The sequence below is a fragment of the Protobothrops mucrosquamatus genome, unplaced genomic scaffold (assembly GCF_001527695.2).
Source record: "Protobothrops mucrosquamatus isolate PMUCROS unplaced genomic scaffold, P.Mucros_1.0 scaffold_11, whole genome shotgun sequence".
Taxonomy (NCBI): Eukaryota; Metazoa; Chordata; class Lepidosauria; order Squamata; family Viperidae; genus Protobothrops; species Protobothrops mucrosquamatus.
In genome coordinates, this window is record NW_015386087.1 from 1 (window position 1) to 21,983 (window position 21,983).

A 21,983-nucleotide genomic window follows, 5' to 3' on the forward strand; every position below is an offset into this window, starting at 1 on the left:
GGCTATTGCAGAAAAGGCACACTTCTTAGCTCCCATCAGATGACAATATTTAGGGAAAGGGTCTAGGAGCATGCCCACGCTATCTGACCTGGTAGGATGGGTAGATGTCCTTAGGGCAGTGGTTCTCAACCTTTTTAATGCCGCGACCCCAACTGGTCGTAAGTCGAGGACTAAACCGGTCGTAAGTCGAGGACTAAACTGGTCGTAATTCGAGGACTAAACCGGTCGTAAGTTGAGGACTACCCAACCGGTCATAAGTCGAGGACTTTCCCTGCCCGGGAGCACCGCGCATGCGTGGTTCCGCCCCCTGCGCCGGCCGAGGCGTAGGTGGCAAGCGGCAGAGACGGAGCAGGCCGACCACCAGCTGGCCCAGCCCAAAGGAAGGTAAGGCACCCGCCGGAAAAGGGGGGAAAATGGCGGACAAAAAAAATGGCGGACAAAAAAAATGGCAGACAGCTTTGCTTGGCGACCCCCATGAAATGGTCGATCGACCCCAAATGGGGTCCCGACCCACAGGTTGAGAACCACTGCCTTAGGGAAAGGCAGTCCTGCAGATAGTGTAGCCTTGTGCCATATAGGCTTTAAAGGTGATGATCATCACCTTGAATTGCACCCAGAAAAAAAATGGCCAGTGCAGTTTGCGCAACAGAGATATTACTTGGGGAAACCTAGGGGCTCCAAATACTGTGTGCATTGCCGCATTGTGGACAAGTTGAAGTTTCCAGGTGTTCTTCCAGGGCAGCCCCATGAAAAACACATTGCAGTATTCCAGACAGGAGCTAAAGCATGAGTAAACATAAGTAAGGCTTCCTGGTCCAAGAAAGGGCATAACTGATGTATCAGATGAATCTGTGCAAAGGCCACCCTAGCCATGGCTGCAACTTGCCCCTCAAGCAAGAACTGTGAGTCTAGGAAGATCCCCAAATTGCACACCAACTCAGTCTGGGGAAGTCGAGTTCACGATGAAGAATCATCTGATCCTGGGGAAGAGGCAAAAACCCATAGCCACTCTGTCTTGCCAAAATTGAGTCAGAGCCAGTTCCTCCCCATCCTTACAGCCTCCAGGCACTCAGGCAGCACTGCCAATGCATCACTTGCCTGGGGAGGGATGGAGATATATAAATAATTGAATATCATAAGCATACTGAATTATTATTCCTTCACCCAACTTGATGAAGTGCAGGAACATACCATTAACTATGATATTTAAAAGTTACTAAAAGAGCCAGAAAAAAATAAGAGAAAGTTACCATATTTATTCTCTCATCTCACGCCCAGGGAATATTGTTCATGAAAATCACAAAGACTATTCTCATAACATATCTTCATAACATAAGCCATCAAATTCTCAAACTCTTTATCACAGAGGAATGTAAAAAAAAATATTTCAAAATGTTCTTCCATCATTCTTGTGAAAGAATCAAGATACGATGTTATAACTTTTAGTTAGCCACACCAGCTTATTAAGTAGGACTAGGCAATGTGGCTCATTTCTCCATGTGGAGATGACTGCTGTTAAGGGGCTGCTTGGAAGCTTAGCATCTTCTTGTGCCTCATACCATTAGCCCAAACCTGCAAGATGCAGGTAATCCCCGAGTTACGAGCATTAAGCTCGTTCGAAATTACGTGATGAGCACCCCTTAGTGTTTACGAGCAAGTCCCCAAATTACGAATATTGCAGCCCCACAGCAGTCATTCACCCTTACAAGCGACTTCAGTGGCACTGCAACATTCACCCTATTCCCCCCCACTCCTCACAACTGCTTCCCCCTCCCTTCCTGCCACTTACCTTGCAAAAATCCTCTCTGCCACGGTTTCTTTCCCTTTGAGAGAGAGGAGAGTCAGCTTCGAAATGTTTTTTGCGCTGAGAATGGAAGTTTCTGGAGTCCGTGATCTCATGTGACTGTTTGAAGTTGTGCCAAATTACGGACCTCAGAAACTTTCATTCTCTATGCAAAAGGTGCCAGTCTCCTGCTCCTGCCCCCAACTCCTTTCTGCCTGAGGGCTGGCCTGAAGCCTTCAACTGAGGGAGAAGGCCAGCCCCGTCGCACCCACATCCAGCCTGCCAGAGCTCGCCGCGCTGGGGAAGAAAGGGACCCCGTTGTCCCCGGAGCTTCGAAGGCCTCCTACATGCGATCCAGAACAAAGGCCGGGGGAGGCTTCTGCATGCCTCCAGAGGTTGGATCCAAGCCTCAGAGGGGTCTTCCAAGTAGTTTGCCCCAGGAACGGAGGTCAGGAGGGCTTCTGCAGGTCTCTGGAAGTTGGATTCGGAGGACTGCTCCAAGCCCCCTCCAACCCTGCTGAGGCTTGGATCAGGTCCTCGGAAGCTCCATTCCAAGTGGCAGCAGGCTGGAGCAGTCCTCCAAGGGCTGGATCCAACCTCCAGAGGCATGCAGAAGCCCCCCTCCAACCTCTGTTCCTGGCACAAACGGTTAGGAAGACCCCTCTGAGGCTTGGATCAGGCCCTTGGATGCTCCATTCTGGGCGGCAGCAGCTTGGAGCAGTCCCCCGAGGACTGGATCCAACCTCCGGAGGTATGCAGAAGCCCCCCCTCTGACCTCTGTTCCTGGCACAAACGGCTAGGAAGACCCCTCCAAGGCCTGGATCCAACCTCCGGAGGCATGTAGAAGCTCACCCGATGTCCGTTCCAGGGCGACGGCTGCATGGCTCCAGAGTTGGGGGAAGGAGGAGGCAGGCACTGCAAACAGCGTGAGAATTCAGGCGCCCATTCTCTGTAAAAGAGGATTGGGCCTGAACTCGCGTGATATTATGGCACCCAGGGGCTTCCATCGACTCTCCTGTCCCTCAAAAGCAGGAACCGCTGTAGAGAGGAGACGGATCTTTTCAAGGTGAGTCCGGTGCAGCAAGAATGGAGGGGGAAGCATGAGGTATCTTAGTGGGTCGGGGAAGCCTTGGGGGCCTGTTCCATCACTAGGCCCTCTCATGGCCTTCCCCACCCTCAGATACCTCATGTGCACTTAACAAACTGCATGCATTTTAACAAGCAAGGGAGTGATCTCGTTCGAGGTACAAGATTCACTCTATGAGTTTCCGAGTTACGAGTGGAATGTGCAGGCTCCATTACACTCGTAACTCAAGGACTACCTGTACTGTGTTAGACTCCAGCTGGGAAACATGACAAATTTTGCACAATACTGCTTCAGAATCACTACTATAGGTGGTGAAAACTGAAAATCAATCATATATATTATGATATCCAAGGTGATAATCACAGATAGCAATTTTTTGTGCAGTCTTCAATGCCATATGGTAAACAAAATGGCATACCATTACCAGATTTTGACTGTATTGTCACTACTGTATATAGATAGGCTTCAATGTATAACACAGATTGAGACCAGAATTTCCATTGCTGCAGTCATGAAGTCTTGGCAACAGCAATCCCTGCAGCAATCCCTACCATCATTAACTGAATCCCAGAGTCATTAGGTGAGGCAACTTCCTGAAGGCTTTCCACAACCAAAGTCAGTGGGGAAGTCAGCAGGAAGTTGCAAATTCCAGGCTAGCAGGCATGTAAGTGGCTGCTCCCAGGTAGGGGAGAAAGCAAGGGGATGCATGGGGGAGGCACTGCAAAGATGAGAAATGGAATCTGTGAGAGGTGCAGCATAGCTCAGGTGCACAAGGTGCAAGGGATTTTGTCAACAGGCATGGCAAGGGGAAGGTGCAAGGGGTGCAAAAAAACACAGCATGAATTAGGTTGGATAAGTATGACAAGGGTCAGGGAGGGTGCAAGAGGATGTGATACAGCAATGGTGTGCAAGAGATGTGAGGCAGGTTGGAAATACAGTGAGAGTCAAGAAAAATGCATGAGAGGAGTAGCATGGGACAAAGATACACAAGGATGCAATGTGGGTCAAGGACGGTGAGATGCACACAGATAAGTGCAAGGGAACCAGCACAGGTTGGGGCAGATGCACAAGTGCCCACATGATGCAAGTGCAGAGAGACTGGGGAAAAGTGTGTGGATGCAGGAGACTTGTTGAGATTTATTATTTTTCTTGCAAGATTCCCCACTGACTTTCTGGGGAAACCAGCAGGGAATTATTCTGGGCACTGGAACCACTCATGAGTGCAAACTGGTTGCCAAGTGCTGAGATTTCAATCAACCTGACATGGGATGCTAAGACAAGTGGAACATCAAGGACTAGTCATAGTCACCATTTGTTCAGTGCTGTTGTAGCTTCAAACAGTCATTGAACAGATAGTCATAGGATGAGGATTACCTTATTCAAGTCATACTTTGTTTGATTCACCGAGATAAAGCCTCAGAAAAATTGATCAAGCTCTCTACAAATGTACTAATATTAATAACCATTGTCATTGAACTGTTTTATGAGACAGTGGCTTGAACAGAAATCCTTGCTATGTAGCCATAAATAACTCAAGTCGGCAAACGTGCATGTATACCAACTCAAAGCAGTGAACACACCTAATAATCCTGCCTCCCATTTTTCCTACAACAACCCTGTTACATACATTGGACTAAGAGAGAATGACTGACCCAAAGTTACCCAGCCAGCTATGAAATGGACTGACCTATCCAGTTAAGATCCTTAAGAATGTGTTGATCCTATGTGATGTGCTGAAACCTGTGTTTCTCATAATTAAGAGCATGAAACTTTGATAACTTGATTAATTGTTGGTTTACAACAATTTAAAAACACAAAATTTGCAATTAAATTAACTGCTTCTAAAATGAATTCTTCCAGTCTCAAGCACTAACAATTAACCTTATTCATCTGTTCTATAATTTATGTCTGTAAAATACATTTATGAAGACTTATAAATTAATTGTTGTTTTGCCTTCATTCAGAGCAAGTAGTTTATATATTTAACGCCACAAAAACCGCATGCTGGCTGGTTTAGACAGCATGCAAATCGTAATTGTGATTTATTTAACCACAGTTTGTTTAATAAATAACAGTTGGCTGGGTTGGGTACACCACTAAGCAATTACCATTTTTACAAACAACGGCTGGATTATTAAACATGCTAAACCCAAACCAAATCTCATTATGGCCTACATAATATATGAACTTAATCATTTAGTGAGAAATGAAATAAAAATACAGATAGATGCTATGAATTAAACATTTACATTTTCCCAAAATAATCAAATACTAAGAAAAAAACCATTAGACTTGATATTTAAACTTATAGAATTTTTCAAATGTCCAAAAACATTATAATAATTTAAGAAATGTAGTTGTAGTAAAAGTAGTAATTGTTTTATTTCTGTATTTATTGGTAGAAAATACAACATTAGCAATTTGGTACAATAACACTATTTTCCAATTACTGATAGTACACTAGAGAAACAATGACGATGGCAGAATTACAGACTGTTATGAGTTCCTCAGTTTCATCTTATGGAGATAAAGACAGACTAGTAAGAAAGAGTGCTGGGGTAATTTTCTGGAAACAACTTAGTATAGGACTTTTCAGGCCACAGAACCCACTAGTTAAAAACAAACAAACAAATCCAGACTCTTGATCAAGAAGCAAATCTCTTATGACAGACAAATATTTATGTTTGGGTGAACATTTTCCTCCTTAGTCTCTTACAAAATCTCATCAAATTATCATGGAACCTAGGATTCTGCAAAACCCACTTAATGGTACGCCCAGCGCCTATGCAATGCTCCTGATGGCAGCAGATCAGGGCGGCAAGAGCAACTTAATGGTACAGTCCGCACACATGCAATCCACTTAGTAGCGGCAAGACCAACTTAATGGTAATGGCCAGCACACTAGTAATCAGTTGGTGGCGGCAAGACCAACTTAATGGTAACGGCCAGCACACTTTGTATAGTCAGCAGACAATTTTGTGAGTTGTAGGCCTTTGTGTAGTCAGCAGACAATTGTGTGAGTTGTAGGCCTTTGTGCGCACCTTGTATAGTCAGCAGCTGATTCTGTGAATTTTAAGCCTTTGTGGCATCTAAGGTGGTACTTGCATAGTCCTCACACGAATAAGCAGGCAAGTCTGAGTGAGCTGTAGGCCTTTGTGCAGGATCTTAAATGGCAGCCGTTAGATTTGGGCCTAGTCACGACCTGGAACAATGAAATTGCTCTGACTGATATACAGTGAGATGTTCCCGTGGCTGTTACTGGCGTTAGGGCAGTTGCTGTTATTCTTATGTGGCTAGCTGAATGAGCGGCCCACAACGATTGCTGCCTTTGCCTGATCCGTTTGAGTTTCCCAGCCTACAAAAATGGCAGCCGCAAGATCACAGTTTAATTTGCCGGGCCTGTGTTGTTGTGGCCGGATTAGTTCAGCCGCCGCTGCAATTGCAGAAAAGGCTGAAAATTTTGCTGAAAATTTGCTGGATGGCTGCTAAGGGAGGATTCCCCCCCCCTGGACTGAGGGAGTCCCACGCGGCATCTAAAATGGCGACCGCTGTTTGTTTAATCTGCCGAACGTCGTAAGGGGCTTGAGGCTTCAGCCGAAGCCTGTAGAGACGCTGGGAATCCGAGCGGTTTAGCGCTGCGCTGAAATCAACACAGCCAGGGGAATTGAAAGAAAAAAGGAAAAATACAACCTGATCCACGATGGGCTTCTGCACTAGAGACTAAGAGCCAGGCTTTACCATGTCTCTTTCAGGCGAAGACTAAGTCGTGACTGGGATTTCCTAGCCTAAGGAAAGAGGCGTGGCAAAGGTTGATTGACTTAGTCTCTAGGGCAGGAAGACAAGATCAACCCATCTGTGGATTCTCCACTTGTCACGCTGGAGAAAGCTCAGATCTAGTAGACATGTTATGGAACAGTCTGGTCCTAATTTTATGAAAAGTTGGGGAAGGAAGAGGTTAATCTTGGAGAGTAAAACAAACAATTCAGTGATGACTGATCATAAACATGTCAGGAAATAGATCTTTAGTCCAGATTAAATTTACTGTTGGCAAATAAATGAAACCTCTAAAATTTTTATAAGATGATAAAAGTGAATATATTTTTCTACTGAGAGAGAAAATTTATCTAGAATTCTAAAATCTTCCAGACTTATCAGAGGAAATTGTGCTAAAAGGAAGAAGAAATTATGTGCTAAAAGCCATGAATCTGATTATTAGTACCGGGAAGAGATCAAAACTATAGTTATGGAAAGCTAAAGGATCCAAAAGTGGACACAACCACAGGTAAAACTGTATAGCATTATTTTTTTATTTTTTTAAAGTTATGATAGTGCTATATATAATGAGCTTGTTGTGTTTCATTAGATTCAGATATTTGCTCAGGTATTTAAGTTGGTTTTATGAGCTATCTACTTTATAACTTAGAGAAAATAAAAGGTTATGAAAACTTGGACTTAAGTTATTCATAAAATGGTATCAGAAAATACATTCTGAATTGCAAGTTACATTTTCAAGTACTATTTCTTACAGGTATAATTACATGGAGCTTCATTATAGTTAAAGAACTCTTTCCATCAGCTTAAGTGTATTAAAAAAATCTCACAATATTTATACAATAACATTTGATAGAAGCTTTAGGAAAAAAGCACCAAAACATATTAAGATTTTCTACCACCCCATGTCTTTTATTTTCCATGCAACACATACTCACATAAAAGGACTCGCTAATAGCTGCTACATATAAAACTTCAGCCATTAAAAACTATTAAATTTGAAGCTAAGGAGGTAATATAAATTCTTGTTATATCTAAACAGTATACAATGTAAATGTTGCTTTTCCCAACATTTTTAACAAGTAATTAAAAATAGTGTTGCTGATAAAACTGAGGAAGTAAATTAAATCTTATCTGATATATACATACACATACACACACACAAGATATATATGGCAATGAGGTTGTAAAATGAAATACTATAAGGAAAAAACCCAACTTAGCCTTCTAGGGCAGGGGTCCCCAACTCCAGTCCATGGACCAGTACCGAACTGTGGCATGCCAGCAACCGGTCTGTGCAAACAGGCTAAGCCTACCCACGGGATGTAGGCAGCACACAAAACCACGCACCCTCCAGGCCGTGGAAAAACCTTTCTCCATGGAACCAATCCCTGGTGCCCAAAAGGTTGGGGACCTCTGTTCTAGGGAAAACATTCTTACTATTTAAGTGCAGCCATAAAGAAAACTCTTCCAAGTTAGTGCAGAAAGAGATATCCTTATCTGCTTTCAGAATATGGCCAGCATATAAAGGAGGCAAAAGCAACCAAGGTATTGTAACTGAAGTAAGTTTTTAATCATCAACATTTTGTATTATATCAAAACCAAATGAATAAGTAGGGCAATTCTGTAACTGAATCCCATAAGCAATATATATCAGCATTTTTATAGTTGAATTTTCAACAACTATATTTCCTAAAATTTGTTTAAGATTATTTTAATATGTGTACATTAATTTGGCTAAAAGGCTATGTTCTGATGAATTCAATTTTATGAATGAAGTTATATCATTCACACATAATTTTATGCTGACTTAGTTATACATCTCTCCCCTTAACCTTTTACTTCTTTATTCTCTGTTATCTGATATAAAAGACTTAGACAAATAGTTGTTAAGGTCTTTCTTGCTGTCAGTGGTTCTAGACTTAAGTGTTTGTGAAGTAAGAATAAGCCAATAAGCAAAGTGTTTTGGGTAGATGGACAAAGAGATTTTAAAAGCCTCAACACTGGATACTGCATTAACATTACTCCTTCCCAGAAATAATAGGATTGAAGTCTTATTGCCATTTTTTCAAAAAGAATACAAATTCAAATTGTAGAAGTACGATTTTTAACAGACCCGGCTCAAAAACAGTAACTGTGAGAGGGACCTTGGAGTCCTAGTGGACGATCACTTGACTATGAGCCAGCAGTGTGCAGCTGCAGCCAAAAAAGCTAATACAATCCTGGGTTGTATAAACAGAGGCATAGAATCAAGATCACGCGAAATATTAGTACTGGTTTATAAAACCCTAGTAAGACCACACCTGGAATACTGCAGCCAATTTTGGTCACCATATCACAAAAAAGATGTTGAGAGTTTTGAAAAAATTCAGAGAAGACCAACCAAGTTGATCAAAGGCCTGGAGACTGAAACATATGAAGAATGGCTGCAGGACTTGGGTTTGGCTAGTCCAGCAGTTCCCAAACTTTTTTATACCCTGCACCCCTAGAAAGCTTCTGATATATTCTCGCACCCCTTACAAAAGTTCAAAATAATGGCAACGAGTTATGCATACATGCTATAATTTTGAAAACCCCAAGTTTTTGCACCCCTGAAATATCATCTCGCACCCCCCCGTTAGTCTATTTAAGATCCAAAATCTACAGACTTTGTTTATATAAACTTCAGAATAGACTCAAATGAGAAAGCAATTAACAATATTTTTTCCATGGAGGAAAAAAAGAGAAGATGGGGTGAGACCTGTAAGCAAGTGTCAGGTTTTTACCTGAGCACCAGTGCTATATCTGATCCTTGCCAGGAAATATAATATATATGCTAAGGGATAAATTGACAACTTCCTTAATCAAATATAGATGTAGTCTCTGCTGAGATTTTCATTCTGCATGTTATTCACAGTACCACCATAAATTCACTCCATTACCTAGACATGTACATGATGCAGGCAAAATATTGGTTATTAATAAAAAAAACTACACAATATGCATAAAATGAAAATATTAACCCAATTATATATATATTACAGACTCTACAAGTACATAGAGGTTTGTTTCCAAAATACAAGATGAAAGAGCCAATAAGGTCAGGAGAAAGGGAAAGAGAGCCAGGAGAACAAGGATAGAGCAGCATCAGGTGAAAAGTGATCTGCTATCACTTTTCCACCAATTTAGAAAATAGTTTAATATCAGAGTATACTCTCTGCATCAAGGCTAATTCAACCTCAAGAATGTTATTTGGAGAATGCTACATTATTTGCAACAACCTAAAGCATCTATGTCCTTCACAAGAGTCACATTATTGCCCTCCAAAGTAGCTATGAAATCCAGGGAAAGATCACCTTAGTGTAAGGTTGTAAACAAGAAGCGTGTTTGTGCTTTCATACAATCTGGATCAAATGTGGAAGTTTTAAACCAAAGTGCTACACAGCACTATTCCCAAATTAAAATTACTATTTTCTCTAAATTAGACACACAAGATAACTATATTGAACTTAACCCAATTATAAATATAGACATTTCTAAGCTACAGGTAGTCCTCAACTTATAACAGTTTGTTTAGTGACTGAAGTTACAACAGCACTGAAAAAAGTGACTTGTGACAGTTTTTCACACTTACAACCATTACAGCAGCTCCATGGTCATGTGATCAAAATTCAGATGCTTGGCAACTGATTCATACTTATGACAGTTGAATGTCCCAGGGTGATGTGATCACCTTTTGTGACCTTCTGACAAGCAAAGTCAATGGGGAAGCCAGATTCACTTAACATCCTGTTACTAATTTAACAAGTGCAGTGATTCGCTTAACAATTGCAGCAAGAATGGTCGTAAAATGGGGCAAAATTCACTCAACAAATGTCTCATTTAGCAACAGAAATATTGGGCTCAATTGTTGTAGTAAGTCAAGGACTACCTATAGTTGGGCAAAAAAACTCTAATTCATATCAGGCATCTTTCTACATTTCTATTACTGATGCATCATTTAGTAGTTATTCTTGATTATAGACTTAGTATAACCATCTATGACTATGCTAAAAAATATCTGTCCTAAAAATTTAAAAGGTACACAGTAACCGTTAAATGAATTTGTCCCAATCATCAGCCTAACACACAAAGCATTTACTATGAACAATTGATACAAGCAGTGCTCTCATATCAATATTATGCCTGAGAGTGAGAAATGTCTAGCATTTCAAGGACATTTCCAGGCTTTGTGCAGCATCTTAATGGCTGTTTTTCAAAACTGGAGGAATGTCTGTTTGAGAAGGAGATTTTAAGGAGCAAAATGGTGTCTTAAATTAAGGGGCACACTTAACTTCTTAATCCTCCCCCCCATAAAGGGCTCAAATTTTGGTTCCATCCATAGGGAAGAGGTAGCTTTCAAGGGCAGCAAAAGAGATATATCAACTACAGTGCTCTGGGTACTCCTGTTATGCCAGATTAACTACATGTATGTGTCAACTATACAGTAACCTGCTACTGTTAGTTCACTGATAGATAGCACCTGTCTATAAAAGAAAAAATAATACTTTACACTTGACAAAACATGATAAAAATAATAAAAGGTGGTTTATTTTTTAAAAAGTAGAATACAGTGATTGGACAGAAATGCAATTAAAACAATGGTCTAGTCTCTCATACTAAGCTCCTTCAATAACTATTTTCAATTATACTTGTCCTCAGTAACAATTATAAAGTTTATAAGCTAGTTACAAAATAAAGATAAAATATGGTTGATTCTTTACTTTGCACTGCCATGTGGCTTTCAATTCTTTTTTTTTTACAGTATTGTACATTGGAAAGTGTTCTATTATACCAGGATGTATTCAAACATTTTAAAGTTACATTATTATTGGAAAATTTAAGGACAAATAAGCCATATCAACTTATTCATGTGACCTAATATGAAAAATGAAATTATGCACAAGTGTGTAAATCTAATTCAGCTACTTAAAATTTAATGCATCACACACCATTTAATCTGTCTCTTTTGCAGGACAGAAAACCATTAGCTATCTGGATTAATCTTATTAGGTTAGGAATCTATGTTCTACGAGATTCACCCCAGCTGTATTTACACAACAAGCTATTCCATGGTTAACTGGAGTATAGTTTATTTACTTAACTAAGTGCCTGAATCAATAACCACAGAAACATAAACAAACTACATAGGTTCACTTCTGAGCCACAAACTAGCCAAACATTCAGTTTAGTATGATGTTTGAACACTTCTCTAATACTAGCATACCAGTATCACTCCCTAAATCAGTACATGTGGTCGTGTAAATAAATCTTCATAAGCAAGCTAATTCTTATTTTTGTAACAGTGGACTTTTTTGTGTTAACATTAGGTTAAGCCACCTTCAACATCTAGGGCAACCCTTTCAATATCAGACAGTACATGGATTCTATTGGTTGGAAAACACATTAATCATACAATCATCTTAACCTCTTTCAGGTAATTCAATTTCTTTGACTTATCTGAATTGAGTTCCAATTCTCAAAAGGGTTCCACAACACTTTACAGGTACTCCTCAACTTACAATCATTTGAAGTGACTTATGATCAATCCTTGTGTTTAGGAATATTGCAGCCTCCCTGCAGTCATGTGGTCAAAATTTGGACACTTGAAACCCAGCATATACTTACAACATTGGCAGCATCTTGGAGTCACATGATCACCATTTGCAACCTTCTCTCAGGGAGCTTTGGACAAGCAGTGTTAATGAGCAAAACTGAATTCACTTTACCATGATGATTCATTTGACAATTACAGCAAAAAAAGCTCATAAAATGGGATGCAACTTGCTTAACAACTGCATCATTTAGTTATTAGAACTTCCCAGTCCTAATAGTTGTCATAAATTGAGGATCCCCTTATAGTGGGCCTTGACCCAAACATAAGCCTACAAGAAAGACTTATTTTAAATTGAGAAAACAGAACTGCCTCTTTCTAGACTGAGTGCTGATATAAAAGGGGCTTTGTCAAAACATTTATGGTAGCCTTCTTCAAATCACCATCATCCATACATGCAAGACTTAAACTTCCAGAAATAAAAAGGCAACCAAGATCAACCAAGATCTTGTATTTAAGAAGAAAAAAAAAACTCTCAAGGAAGTCCCCCCCTCCCATTTAATAGAAACCAAAAAAGGAAGTTAATGCCACTCACCAGTAAGCAATCCGAATTCACTTCAGATTTGGGGTCCTTTATCATCATCCCGATTTTTTCAAACCGGGACTCAAAGCTTTCTCCTGTCGACATAATGCTGAAGAAGAGGCGGTCTCCTTAATCCACAGGAAATCAATTCTGGAGGGGGCTCGCCCTCTCAAAGAGCCGGAGACTGGCTGGGGTTGTCCCTTGTCCTCCCCCCGTTACACATCGTCGCGCGACAAAAGCGAGAACGTCGAGAAAGAGAGAAGGGAGGCGCTGCTCCGTCCTGGGGGAGCCAGCCGCCTTCTCGGTTGCCCCGCAAGTCTCTACGCGGTACTCACTGGCCCTCCGGCGTGCTCTGGTCTCCAGCCTGAGGCCCTGGGTCGAAGGAACCACATTTTCCCAATCGGTGTAGCGGTTCCTCCGGCTTCTCTTTGGTATTAGCTACACGGCAGCAGCTTTGAAAGGAGGGAAGAAGAGGGTGGAGGAAAGCGTGCGGCCTACCATGAAAAACAGGAAACTTTCTCAGCGGAGCGTCATCGAGCTGCTCCCTCCACAGAGACTCGGGCCTGAGGAGGCGCACGGCTTCATTCGTACTCAAGCCACGGCGGAGGCGGCGAGGGCGAGCCGCCTCAGAGGCCAAGCTAAGCTCCTCACTTCTGGGTCGGGCAAAGCAAGCAAGCAAGCAGACGCCTCCGCCTTGCTTTCCAGATGCGCCGTTTTCTTCAAACCGCTGCCTAACGGTCGAGATACTTTCCTCCTCTCCTCGCTCCCTTCTCGTCTGCGGCTGCTCCGGCCGCCGCGTTTGTCTTTCCCTTCTTTTCCCGATGCGGACCGGGATTCAAAAGTCTCAGGAGAAGTAGGTGCAGCTGGCCAGAGTTCCGCTGCTCTGCTGCCCCACCTTGGTCTGGCGTGGCCTGGGAGGGGGGGGGATGGGAAGATAAAAAAAAAAAATGCAGGCTCCTTCCAATTACAGAGATGAGCGAAGGCAAAAAGTACAAAGCCGCAGGGTAGTCGCTATCGCCTCAGTACAGGAGCTAATCCGGGAGGGAGCACTCTCACAAATATGTCCGCCTTCCTGTTCAAATAGCCTAAGCAAAACCGGAGGAGAGGGCGCATGCGCCGGAGAACGACCGCTGGTTTTGGCCGCGGCTGCAAGCGCGCGCATGAGCGCCAGCGCCTCTCCTCCCTGTCTAGACTCGGCCCATCGCTCGTGCCTCTTTCGCACTCTCCTCACCGAGGAGAGCGCGAGAATAACGGCCGGTCTGCGCACGTGAAATCTTGAGGTAATGCTAGGCGGCGGCCTGCGTGTAGGCGCGGACTTGCCGAGGAATGAATAATCTGTGAAAAGCTGGATTTGCCGGCATTCATTCAAATTCCAAGAAAGACGGGCGTCGACACGGCAGCAAACTCAGAATTGTCCAAGGACAGTTTTCGTATGCGGAGGATTAGAAGATGAGCTTACTCCTCTGGAGAAGGTTCTTCGTGGAGCGTATGTTATTCCGCGCCGCTGTTTGGAAAATCGGCGGTGTTGTATATTTAGTTTTGCTTTGCGGGCTGGTAGTGCAAGACGAAAGATAAGTGCGTCTTGAGCGCCCTGGGTGGTTCTCGTTATGCCGTACCTTGAGAGGAATTCCCACTTAACGAACTCAAATCTAGCGAGATGGACAAGTGAGCAAAAAGATATATATATATACCAGGGCTTGTCAAGTGAGTATATTTTGAGAAAATAACCACTCAATAGCCTGGTGTGCTGTAGTCAACAAAGTAAATCATACGGTGTTTTTTATTGGCCTTCTGTTGGTTGGTTGTGATCAGTGGTTTGTGGCTTAACCAATCAAAATGATTCTGCTTGTTAGGCGAGGTCCATTCAGAGAGATCCTGCCGTCGACAGGAGATCTTCTCTGCAAAAGTTCTAAAGCAGGGGTAGTCAACCTTGGCTCTTTTATGACTCGTGGACTTCAATTCCCAGAATTCCTGAGCCAGCTTAGCTGGCTCAGGGATTCTGGGAGTTGAAGTCCACGAGTCATAAAAGAGCCAAGGTTGACTACCCCTGTTCTAAAGTTATAGACTATCTGGGCTGCAAAAATATGGATGACTAATACATGGCAGCAGAAAGACAATATCCAGAAAGCATCTTAACCTCTTCTGATAGAAACTAATGTGATTTTCATGGACTGGGAGACTTGATTTCATCTTAAGTGGAACACTTTAGGTTACTTCCATTAATAAGAGACTTCTGTCTTTATTCTAATCTCATTATTTTTCCCATAAAAGATGGCTATCTTCTTGTCCCAAATTTGTTTAATTTGTATTATTCATGTGAAGTATGTTGTTGTTAATTGCGAAATCGTGTCCGACCCATCGCGACCCCATGGACAACGTTCCTCCAGGTCTTCCTGTCCTCTACCATCTTCTGGAGTCCATTTAAGTTCACGCCTACTGCTTCAGTGACTCCATCCAGCCACCTCATTCTCTGTCGTCCCCTTCTTCTATTGCCCTCAATCTTTCCCAGCATTAGGCCCTTCTCCAGTGAGTCCTTCCTTCTCATTAGGTGGCCAAAGTATTTGAGTTTCAACTTCAGGATCTGGCCTTCTAAAGAGCAGTCAGGGTTGATCTCTTCTAGGACTGACCGGTTTGATCGCCTTGCAGTCCAAGGGACTCGCAGGAGTCTTCTCCAGCACCATAGTTCAAAGGCCTCAGTTCTTTGTCACTCAGTCTTTCTTATGGTCCAACTTTCACATCCATACATTGCAACTGGGAAAACCATGGCCTTGACTATACGCACTTTTGTTGGCAGGGTGATGTCTCTGCTTTTTAGTATGCTGTCTAGATTTGCCATAGCTTTGCTCCCCAGGAGCAAGCATCTTTTAATGTCTTGGCTGCAGTCCCCATCTGAGGTGATCTTGGAGCCCAGGAAAATAAAATCTGTCACTACCTCCATTTCTTCCCCATCTATTTGCCAGGAATTGAGCGGGCCGGATGCCATGATTTTGGATGCCGTGGTTTTCTTAATGTTGAGTTTCAAGCCAACTTTTGCACTCTCCTTCTTCACCCGCATCAAGAGGCTCTTTAGTTCCTCTTCACTTTCTGCCATTAGACTGGTATCATATGAAGTATATGTTTGTATATTAAGTATACAAATTATATTAAATATTATATTAATTATATTTATATTATAATTATACTTATATTAACTATTAATATACTTAATATAATATGTATCAATATCTGAATTTTGTTGTTCAAGAGTCAAATTTTGTTGCCTTCCCTTTGCCTTATTAATTTATCATTTCAAGGGCAGGCCATAGAATAACTGCCTCTATGGAATCACTAAATCATACATTATTTTACAGCATCATCTACATGAGGCATTAAGTATTTACTACCCTTTTTCTTAAACATTTAGGGCAGGGGTGTCAAACTGGATGCCTCACATGCAGACCACGCCCACCCCAGCTCCGCAAAGGTAAAAAATGTTGCGATACGTCATGTGACACGATCAAGTTTGAACCCATGATTTAGGATGTCTGGATTGTTATATAATTGTCCTGATGTTAACAGATGTTGACTTTTGGTTTGCAATTACTGGGGCTTTCTGTGTGTTTTCAGGATTTGATTTAAAAACTCAGTGCAAAATGCCACTTTAGATTTTTTTTTACCTTTATTTAAAAAACAGACAACATTGTATATAACTCCACTTTCAGCATATTAATTTGCATATTTGCGACTAAACAAACTAGGCATCTGATCTCTTGCCCTCACTTGATCACTGTTACTGATAAGTTGAAAAAAACGTTACTTTTTCTCAATTAGGCTGCATCAGAAGATTAGTAAACATGGAGACATCAGAGTAACAATACTGCATAGATAGTTCTCAACTTATGACAGCAATTGGGACAAGACTGGACATCACCAAAGCACAACAGCTTTGCTTATCAATGGCAATCCCTGCAGTCTTGGTTGCCATTATTAACCATATCCCATGGTCACTAGGCAAGGCAACCTCTTACCAGCTTCCCACAACCAAGTCAATGGGGAAGCCAGCAAGAATTTGCAAGACCCAGGCAGCTCACAAGCAGGCCAACAGGCAGGTAAGTGGTTGCTGCCAGGTGGGAAAGGGCAGAATGGGTTGCAAAAGGGTGTGAGATATGGCAAGAATTGGAGAAAAGGTGTGAAAGATGTGTGGAGAGGTTTTGGGAGGGTGCACAGGAGTGCAAAGGTATGCATAAAGATGCAAGGGAAGTGCAGGAAGGGTGTGAAGGGGTGGAGTATGTGAGAGGGGCTCAGCAAGGCTCAGGAAGGGAACAAGGAAAGCATGGTAAGTCTTGAGGTAGCTGCTTGGGTGTGCTAGTGGCCAGCATAGTGAGCACTAAGCACTAAGGAAGGGTGCACAAGTGAGAGAGACGTAACCTAGAGACTTGTGGCCTTTGCTTCCTCATTGACTTTCTGGTGAAACCTGCAGGGGAGATTTCAAATGGTAATCAGGTAATTGTTGGGCACTGCAACTGATTGTAAGTAGGAGACAGTTGCCAAGTGCCTAGGTTGTGATCATGTGACCACAAACAAAGGACCGGTTATAACCACCATACATTTATTCTGAATGGATAGTTATAAATCTAGAATTACGGTACTTCAAGCTCTACGATACTGTAGAGTTTGAATAATTAAAATTGATCAGCTTTTGGGCAATTGTATATTTTACTTAGAAGGAGAAGATAGGAATTGATAAATTTAGGGAAACTGCCAAATAATCATGAAAAAGAAATTAAGATACTTCATTATTTTTAGTAATTTTAAAAAATAGAGATGGGCATAAGTAACTCTGGAAACATGGCACCAACTGAAATGGTTTTATTTACATCTTCTTTGGACACCTGTAACATCTGTGCACAATTGCTTTGAAAACTGTTCACAAACTTTACCTCACCTAGAAGAATTAGTCAGTCTGTTGAAAGGGCGAATTATAGACAACTTCTGTATTACAACTTCCATATTATAGGAATACCTTTATTAAACCAACTGGAGATTTTTTAAAATACTCACTACAACTTATTTCCAGACACACAGTATCGATACAATAGTGTCAAGTTCCTTAACTAACAGCAATCTTTATAATAGTCTACTAGCTCTAAGATTCTTGTGATAAGCCGTTTTCTATATTCATTGGACATACATTTGACAGGAATGTGAGAAATCTTTCTGGTGGCTACTCTAGCTCTGTTCCTCTTTTACCAGTAAGCAGAATAATTGTTATTGATATATATATTTTTTTGTCTTTTATGTTACCTTGTTTGTCTACATAAAGAAGTGTTCAGTTTAATTTTAATTTTTTACTTACATTATATTTTTTCTATATTATTATCTGATTTAAGTTCTACTTTTAGTAAGAATTTTAAAAAGTAAAACAATGTGAAATATTTATTACTTTATAATAAAATAATATTTAGTAATAAAATAAATTACTTTATAGAGTTAGTTTCTAGGTACAAGGTTAAAAAGTAATGGACAGCTTTTTGAGAACAATGCTAAAGAATTTTCTAAGGATATAGCAGTAACCTTACAAATACTGGATACACCTTTCCTCCTCACATAGACTAATGTCCTTCCTCCTTACATTGCCTATGATTGAAGGCCATGGATAAACCACAGTTTGTATGATATAATTGCTGGGTTCACACAAGCTCAAACTAAACCAATGGTTAAAGTGATGAGAACTGAACCTTTGAGTTTACATTTCATGTTATCATCATGATTTTTAATTAATTTAGATATACAATGTTATAAAACCCCAAGCAATCATGGTTTTTGATATAGCATATTGTAAAATCCCAGGCAATTATAGTTTATTCAACAATTCATGGTTATACAAAATTAGCATGATGTACGAAATCGGCAAAGATAGATGTTTTCCTATTGTACGTTGGCATATAGCCTCCCTCAGCACTTTGTTTTTTTCTTTCTCACTGCATTTGCCAGTTGTGTAGGTGGCAGTTGCTGTTCATTTTTTCCCCAAGGCAATGGGGGAATAATGAATAATGCTACCTAGTAAATACTGTCTTTGTAATCAGCCCACTTTGAGAACAGGGGCAAGTAACATCAAGCAACTAGTGACCACTTTTTTATTGCTAAAAATACATGAAGCAATGCCGCTGTTTGGGAAGCAGCTGTTGATTTCTCAGAAATGAAGCATTCAGTGTGTAAACCGGTTCAGTAATCTGTCCCATAACCCCTATTCTAAAAGTTGAAGCTAATGAAAGTAATGAACATTAATGAATAATGAGATTGCTGTATTTTATCTTTAGCAAATAAACAATCATGTCTGAGAGAAACTGGCAGTTTAGAAATATTTCCACAGGCTGTTCTAGCATTTTTTTCAACTTGTATCTCTATTGATTTGTTAGGCAGAGGAATTGATTTTGAAACAAAAGCTTTGTGCAAGTGATCATTTTAGATTTCTGGTCAAAGCAATCTATGGACAGTTCTACCTATGAGGTGCTGACCTAGCCCCCCTACAATCCTGACTCTATACTATCTTTCACTAACAGGAGATGGATTATTATAGAGAAATGCAGATTCAACATTACATTTTCTCATCTCTGTTGCAGAACATAGCCTAGTCCACAGGTCGGCAACCTGCGGCTCCGGAGCCACATGCGGCGCTCTCTCTCTCTCTCTCTCTCTCTCTCTCTCTCTCTCTCTGTGTGTGTGTGTGTGTGTGTGTGTGTGTGTGTGTGTAAAAAGAGAATGGCCTCATCGTGTTCTCCAACAAGCTGACAAGCTTATTGGGCGGGGCTCCTGCCTTGGCTGCCTCTCTGCAGGAAGCAGGAAGGGCAGGAGAGAGCCAGCCCATGTGTGTCAGCTTGTTGAAGAATAGCTTGAAGCCAGCTTGCCAGGTGAGCAGAAGATCGGAGAGAGGGAGAGACGGGGGGGGAGAGAAAAAGAGAGAGGGGGGGGAGAGAAAGAGAGAGAGAAAGAGAAAGAGGAAAGAGAGAGAGAGAGAGGAAAGAGGGAGAGGAGGGAGAGAGAAAAAGAGAAAGGGGAGGAGAGGAAAGAGAGGGAGAGAAAGAGGAAGAGAGAAAGAGGGAGAGGAGAGAAAGAGAAAGATGGGGAGAGGAAAGAGAAAGGGAGAGGAAAGAGGGAGAGAAAGAGGGAAAGAGGAAAGAGAGAGACAGATAGAGAAAGAGAAGAAAGAGAGAGGGAAAGGAAAGAGAGAGAGAGAGGCAACTCATGCACAGCAGCCTATATTTCTTTTTAATTAAAGTCTTCAGTCAAGCTCCCTTCCTCCTTGTGCATGCGTGCATGTATGCGCGAAAGTTTTGTGGCTCCCAGTGTTTTCTTTTCTCTGGGAAATGGGTCTAAGTGGCTCTTCGAGTGTTTAAGATTGCAGACCCCTGGCCTAGTCCAATGCAAATTACCTATGTTATGATTATTAAATAATGAAGTAAATAGAGATTTACCTTCCTCAACCTATATTTCCAAAGATTTCGAATCATAGAGTTGCAAGGAGCCATTTAGACTGCCAAGCCCAATCTCCTTACTCAGTGCAGGAAAACAAAATATTCCCTGTGCAGGTTTGTCTAGCTTTCTCTTGAATACATCCAGGGCAGCAAAGTCTTTTAGTAGTAATTTGATTCCATTCAGTGGGACTCTGCCTTTATCCATTATTCTACATAATAGAGGTAGTCCTCGACTTACGACTACAATTGAACACAACATTTCTGTTGCTAAGCGAGATGGTTATCAAGTGAGTTTTGCCCCATTTTACAACCTTTCTCACTACAGTTGTTAAGGGAATCACTGCATCTGTTAAGTTAGTAACCCGGTTGTTAAGTGAATCTGGCTTCCCCATTGATTTTCCTTGTCAGAAGGTCACAAAAAGTGATCACAGGGCCCTTGGACATTGCAACCTCATAAATGAATCAGTTGCCAAGCATCTGGATTTTGATGAAAATAGTCAGCTGCTTTTTTCAGTGTCGTAATTTTGAATAGTCACTAAATGAACTGTTGTAAGTCGAGGATTACCTCTACACTAGTGTACTTTATATGACGACTTTCAAGTAATTGAAGAGTACCAGCAAATTGCCACTACAACTTTTTCTTTAGAGTTTCTTAAGGCTAAACATTCCAGTTTCTTTAAGCATAGGCCTTGTGATCATCCTTGTTGCCCTTTTCTCCATTTGTTCCAGTTAGCTTAATTCATTCAAACTCTGAGGCCAAAATAATACGTGAGGTACAGTTTAATTTTCAATTGAAAAATATTTTTATAAGCTATTAAAATGGATATAGCCCAAAATGCATTTGAATTTTATAGTCATATCATTGTGACAACTCATGTTTAGATTGTCAAACTCAATTCCACAACTACTATGAGATTAACTATCCCCTGTCCTGTGCAATGAATTTCCTTTTGTTTCCCAAGTGAAGAATTTTGCATTTATACCTGTTAAATTTTGTTACATTGTTTTCACCTCATATTGCTAACCTACCAAGATTATTTTGAATTTTATTTCTTTTATGGTATTAACTACTTCATCTAATATTGTATCTGCACATTTATTATTTAATGTTAGGACATTAATAGCTGGTAACATTTTTCCATTATACCTATGAAATCATATTTGCTTTCATGTACTTAGAGTTTAGCTTCATCTTATTTATTCCCACACTGTGAGCGTTAAAGAATAAATTACCAAGGCATTCAAATTTTATGAGCCAAATTCTTTCTGATTATTCAGAGTGATTTAATAGACTCTATTATATAAATACTTCCTCTTCCTTTTACAGAACAGAAGTCTTTATTGTAGATCTTAGCTCAATGTTTTTATCCCCACACCCCACATTGCAAAGTCCTTGTTATCTAAGGCTACGGTAAAACACTTTATTAATGTACAAATTACAAATTATCGTCAGCCAGCAGCAGCCAGGTAATTCAGATTTCAGAACATGGTCTTAAAACCAAATCATTCATATTTGCATAGTTAGTATTAGTACCGCTTTATAAAACCCTAGTAAGACCACACCTGGAATACTGCAACTAATTTTGGTCACCATATCACAAAAAAGATGTTGAGAGTTTGGAAAAAAATCAGAGAAGAGCAACCAAGATGATCAAAGGCCTAGAGAAGAACGGCTGCAGGACTTGGGTCTGGCTAGTCTAAAGAAAAGAAGAAATAGGGGAGAGATGATAGCA